We start from the raw sequence: 7,343 nt of genomic DNA, 5'->3' as shown, positions 1-7,343 counted from the left end.
ATTCAAGTTTCAAGCTTCAAGATTTGGCATTCAACATTCAGACTTCTGCTTCCTAGTTTCATACGTTGTAGATTCTACAATGTAGATTATAGAGCCTATATCCCAGATTTTGGATTATAAATTCTAAATTGTTAATTACAAATTGTTGATTGTGAATTTCGACTTCTGTGTTCTTGATTCAGGACTCACCTTTCAGGAATTACGTCTCTGGATTTAAGATTCAAAATTCAAGTTTCAAGCTTCAAGATTTGGCATTCAACATTCAGACTTCTGCTTCCTAGTTTCATACGTTGTAGATTCTACAATGTAGATTATAGAGCCTATATCCCAGATTTTGGATTACAAATTCTAGATTGTTAATTACAAATTGTAGATTGTAAATTTCGACTTCTGTGTTCTTGATTCAGGACTCACCTTTCAGGAATTACGTCTCTGGATTTAAGATTCAAAATTCAAGTTTCAAGTTTCAAGATTTGGCATTCAACATTCAGACTTCTGCTTCCTAGTTTCATACGTTGTATAATCTACAATGTAGATTATAGAGCCTATATCCCAGATTTTGGATTATAAATTCTAGATTGTTAATTACAAATTGTAGATTGTGAATTTCGACTTCTGTGTTCTTGATTCAGGACTCACCTTTCAGGAATTACGTCTCTGGATTTAAGATTCAAAATTCAAGTTTCAAGATTCAAGATTTTCCATTCAACATTGAGGCCTCTACTCTATCGTAGAGACTTTTTAATAATTATAATTTTTTAAAATTACAAATTCCAAGTAGTCTTTAGAAATGTCCAACTTACTTAATACGAATAATAACGAAACCATCGAGATTGAGAAGAAATCGTGAGAGACGGATGATCACATAATGACACCTGTAATTTTTTTATTCGCATGTAAATTTTATAAGCACACAGAAAGCCACACAAACAACAATTCTTTAATAGTCCACCATCTCCGTTGTTTTTGTGCCATATCCTGTTGTCGATTTTCTAACAGAAAAACGATTTTACTCTCACCACTCGTACGCACCACAACAGATACATACATCCGTGAAATCTCGCCAAGCTATATTTTATTCAATTAAGTTTTCATAATCTAATTGCGGCTAGCAAATAGATATAGATACATTAGTAATTGCCATAAACTTTCCTACAAAAGAAATGTCTCCGACAACATTCCATAAAGAGTTAATCTCGATTTCTGTTTCGAACGTTACACGCTCGTATTAGAGATGATGACCCTGTTTAAAGAAAAGTTACATGAAGTGTGTTAAAGTTCATTTTACATTAAACAGAGTTCAATTCCAACACTACTACACTAAGTTATTTAGTTAGTTAGTTGATTTATTATTGTAAAACAAAAAAGTTACAACGGCAGACCTACATTATTTATTTAATTTATTGATTAAAATGAAAGAACTTTTAATTATGGAAATGTGACAAAGGAAATTTATCTTTCATTGATGTTTTATTTAATTAAACCGGTTTGAAATGCTCGACTTGTTCATTATTTACTCCCAAGTGGGGAGTAATGCAACAAGGTGTTTCTAAAATGGGCAGGTAGGACGTCTAATAATGAAGAAAATTTATAATTATGCAAATTGAGCAAAGGAAATTAATCTTGCATTGATTTTTATTTAATTAAACTGTTGTTTATCTCATTAATTATTTACTTTCAAATGGGGAGTAATGTAATAATGTGTTTCTAAAATAGGTGGATAAAATTTGTGGGCAGGTAGGACGTCTAATAATGAAGAAAATTAGTAATTATGGAAATTTAGCAAGGGAAATTCATCTTTAACTGATATTTTATTTAATTAAACTATTTTAAATTGTTCATCTCATTGATTATTTACTCCCAAATGAGGAGTAATGTAATAATGTGTTTCTAAAATAGGTGGACAAAATTTGTGGACATGTAGGACGTCCAAAAATGAAGAAAATATGTAAGCAAAAGAAATTTATCTTTCATTGATATTTTATTTCATTAAACTGTTTTAAATTGTTCATCTCATTGATTATTTACTCCCAAATGGGGAGTAATAAAATAATGTGTTTTAAAATAGGTGGACAAAATTTGTGGACATGTAGGACGTCCAAAAATGAAAAAAAATTGTAAGCAAAATAAATTTATCTTTCATTGATATTTTATTTCATTAAACTGTTTTAAATTGTTCATCTCATTGATTATTTACTCCCAAATGGAGAGTAATGTAATAATATATTTCTAAAATAGGTGGACAAAATTTGTGGACATATAGGACGTCCAATAATGAAGAAAATTTGTAAGCAAAGGAAATTTATCTTTCATTGATATTTTATTTCATTAAACTGTCTTAAATTGTTCATCTCATTGATTATTTACTCCCAAATGGGGAGTAATATAATAATGTGTTTCTAAAATAAGTGGACAAAATTTGTGGACATATGGGACGTCCAATAATGAAGAAAATTTGTAAGCAAAAGAAATTTATCTTTCATTGATATTTTAATTCATTAAACTGTTTTAAATTGTTCATTTCAATGATTATTTACTCCCAAATGGAGAGTAATGTAATAATGTGTTTCTAAAATGGGTCGACAAAATTTGTGGACATGTAGGACGTCCAATAATGAAGAAAATTTGTAAGCAAAGGTAATTTATCTTTCATTGATATTTTATTTCATTAAACTGTTTTAAATTATTCATCTCATTGATTATTTACTCCCAAATGGGGAGTAATGTAATAATATATTTCTAAAATAGGTGGACAAAATTTGTGGACATGTAGGACGTCCAAAAATGAAGAAAATTTGTAACCAAAGGAAATTTATCTTTCATTGATATTTTATTTCATTAAACTGTTTTAAATTGTTCATCTCATTGATTATTTACTCCCAAATGGGGAGTAATAAAATAATGTGTTTCTAAAATAGGTGGACAAAATTTGTGGACATGTAGGACGTCCAATAATGAAGAAAATTTGTAAACAAAGGTAATTTATCTTTCATTGATATTTTATTTCATTAAACTGTCTTAAATTGTTCATCTCATTGATTATTTACTCTCAAATGGGGAGTAATATAATAATGTGTTTCTAAAATGGGTGGACAAAATTTGTGGACATGTAGGACGTCCAATAATGAAGAAAATTTGTAACCAAAGGAAATTTATCTTTCATTGATATTTTATTTCATTAAACTGTTTTAAATTGTTCATGTCATTGATTATTTACTCCCAAATGGGGAGTAATATAATAATGTGTTTCTAAAATAAGTGGACAAAATTTGTGGACATGTGGGACGTCCAATAATGAAGAAAATTTGTAAGCAAAGGAAATTTATCTTTTATTGATATTTTATTTCATTAAACTGTTTTAAATTGTTCATCTCATTGATTATTTACTCCCAAATGGGGAGTAATAAAATAATGTGTTTCTAAAATAGGTGGACAAAATTTGTGGACATGTGGGACGTCCAATAAGGAAGAAAATTTGTAAGCAAAGGAAATTTATCTTTCATTGATATTTTATTTCATTAAACTGTTTTAAATTGTTCATCTCATTGATTATTTACTCCCAAATGGAGAGTAATGTAATAATGTGTTTCTATAGTAGGTGGCCAAAAATTGGGGGAAAGTAGAACATGTCCAATAATGACGGAAATCTAAATAAAAAGTTTTTTTCTTAAGTTTCTCCTGAAGAAAATTCAGTCTCTCAAATTTTTATAATCTTGGGTACAAAATTGTTACAATTTAGTAACTTATGGTGATATCTAAAAACTTAAAATCCCTTAATATTGTTGTAGACTAGTGTTGTTAAATAAAGCTGGTAATTTTTATTAGCCATTAAGTTAATACAAACGTACGTTAAATAACACTGGTTGTTCCAACGAAAGTTTTGACCGTGGTCATGAATCATGTATGTACTCGTACAAATATTTACCAGTGCCGCACATTCACATGTACATCGGTTGCTTTGACAATTTGTTAAGTAAATCAGTAAACGCCACTCAAATATTTGTTTTGTGAACTGACGTTCAACGTGTATTAATTTTTTAAAACCGTCCATAGCCAAATCAATCGAACCGTCGAAACGTTTCCGGTTTCAGAACTGAAATGATAAATAATTAGTGCGTTATTGTTCAACGCTCCGATTCCGTTTTACTTTAAATTTTAATCGTCCATCAAAACCGACTAGGCTTAATTTTTCGAAAACCTGTTTCGTAAATGGTCACTTCTAACCTCGATAGGACGAAATTTAATAAAATCCGGCCCCGGGCCACGAATATCTGCATACAATTAACACGGATGATTGGGACGAGATGTACGTCGTTTTGGACCAAAATTTTTGGCTCCACAACATTTCCCCATGATTAAGGTGATTTTTCTATTAACAGTAATGTCACAGAAATATAACCTGATTAATTGGGCATGTGTATAAACTAAAGGGCGATGTGTTGGACCGGCTAAAGAATTCAGTAAATGTTTTGACCGAGTTTTGTTTGGAATGCCATTAACACGATTCAAAACGAAAGTGAAAAAAATAAAAATCGATGACACGTTTGTAAAATTAGGAATGCGATAACTGTCTAGATTTTCGAGGTGTGTCACAAGTCTAGTTACCATTTGAAACAATTGGGATACCTATCTTAAAATTAATTAATAATTTTAATTACTTTTTGTGTGTTTGTTGGATATTAATTAATGTGCGTGTAATCACTAGAAATTATTATTTATATTGATAATTACAATAAGAAAATAACAATTAACCAATGGAATTAATTAACATAACAATCTTGGGTCAAGTTTAAGTTTCAAGGTCACCTTATATTCTTTGGTATTTTATAAAAAAAAAATAAATTAACTAAACTTTAAAAGAGTTCAAATTTTTATAAATTTTTATATTTAGTTTTGGAATTTTAATTATATTAAATTTTTAAATTTAAATATTAATTCTTTTTAATGTAATCACTGAAATTTTATAATATTTTCAATTAATATTCATTATTTTTTATTAAAAAGTGTAAAATCTTTTTTAAACTGCCTTATAATAAAGTTTCCTTGTTTAGTTTCATAAAATATTTTTAAATATATGTTTTATGATAAATTTTAACTTAAATTTTCTATAACAGCACGAAAATTCAAAATATCTTTTTCTATAGTATTTAAAAAAAGTTTTTAAGTTTAAATTTTATTAATTATTTTAAAATTATTTTATTTGATATTAATAATGAATTGAACTCACAAAATTATTATAAATTATTTTGCCTAAAAGTTTATTATTATGTTTAATGTAAATTTCATCAATTATTTATTAATGTTGTTTTATTATAAAATAAAAATGTAATTTAGTTAAATTTTTTTCAATGAACTTTTATTTGTTACCAGTTTTATATTTAAATTAATTTATATATTTGTGAATGTTTTAACAGGATTCATTAAAAAATTTTATATATTAATAATTTAAACTTTTCTTTATTTTAATTAAATTACTGAATATACTATATATTTTATATTATAATAAAATTTATAGTTTTACTAAAAATGTTTCATTAAAAACTTTCAAGTTTAAATTTAAATATGAATAATTTAAACAAATTGTCTATAAAAAATTTGTAATACACAGTCTAAAATTATAAATACATATTATATATTAAATTAATTAATTAATTAACAACAGTACAACATTAACGTTTTTAAATAATCTATCAAACCATTAAACGGAAATTTTGCTTTAATTTAATTAATTTAAACAACCTTAAATACTTTATAATATAGTTTATAAAATTAAATTTATTTACACGTACTTTAGTAATTAAATTTATGAAATTATATTTTTAATTCTTTTCACAAACAAAGGAAAATTTTATTTTAATTAATTCATTAGTTCTTAATACAATTAAACTGTTCAAGAAAAAAAAAGTGACTTAATTAACTGTACAATTAAATATTTTAAGGTGACTTACATTTACTATATTTGAGACAAATAAAATTAAAAACACAATGTACTACAATAGAATATCCATACTTTTTGTAAAATTATCAGTAATATATTAATAATTAATTTTGCTACTAAATATTTATTGCTTAATTAACTTTTATTCATATTTTTCAACATAAATTTGATTATTAAGTTGAACAGTCTCTTTAATTTTTTGAAGATATTTTAATTAAATTGTTTAATTTAACAAAAAAGGGACTTAATTGGCTGTACAATTAAATATTTTAAGCTAATTTTCCTTCAGTATATTTGAGACAATTTTTATAAGATCAAAAATACAAAGTACCACAACAAAATGGTGACTGTTAATGTCAATTGTCAATAATATATTAATAAGTAACTTAAGTCAATATTGTATTTACAGGAAAAATGAATAATTTAAATATTTACTGATTATTTAACTTTTGCTCTTATTTTTAAAATTAATTTTTTATTATTGTGTTGAACATTCTCTTTATTTTTTTGAAGATATTTTAATTAAATTGTTTAATTCAACCATATTAGAAAAAATAGACCTAATTAGTTGTTGTTTTCTTTCAGTATATTTGAGACAATTTTTATAAGATCAAAAATACAAAGTACCACAACAAAATGGCGACTGTTAATGTCAATTGTCAATAATATATTAATAAGTAACTTAAGTCAATATTGTATTTACAGGAAAAATGAATAATTTAAATATTTACTGATTATTTAACTTTTGCTCTTATTTTTAAAATTAATTTTTTATTATTGTGTTGAACATTCTCTTTATTTTTTTGAAGATATTTTAATTAAATTGTTTAATTCAACCATATTAGAAAAAATAGACCTAATTAGTTGTTGTTTTCTTTCAGTATATTTGAGACAATTTTTATAAGATCAAAAATACAAAGTACCACAACAAAATGGCGACTGTTAATGTCAATTGTCAATAATATATTAATAAGTAACTTAAGTCAATTTTGTATTTACAGATAGAAGAAAAATTTAAATATTTACTGTTTATTTAACTTTTGCTCATATTTTTCAACATAAATTTGATTATTGAGTAAAACATTCTCTTTAATTTTTTGAAGATATTTTAATTAAATTGTTTAATTCAACTATACTACAAAAAAGAGACCTAATTAGTTGTACAACAGTTTAAGCTAATTTTGCTTCAGTATATTTGAGATAATTTATTTAAAATCAAAGAAACAAAATAGTACAACAAAATGGCGACTGATATATTTTAATACAATGTCATTTAATTTTCTAAAAATAACAAAACCTTTTCGGAATTTATTAAAATAAACATAAAAGTCTTACCATTTGTAACAACACAGTTATTAAAAAATTTATGAAGCACCAAAAATGTTAATATGCTTGAGCAGTACCA

Source organism: Aethina tumida, chromosome 5 (genome assembly GCF_024364675.1).
Source record: "Aethina tumida isolate Nest 87 chromosome 5, icAetTumi1.1, whole genome shotgun sequence".
NCBI classification, from domain to species: Eukaryota; Metazoa; Arthropoda; class Insecta; order Coleoptera; family Nitidulidae; genus Aethina; species Aethina tumida.
Note: the sequence above shows the minus strand (reverse complement) of the source record.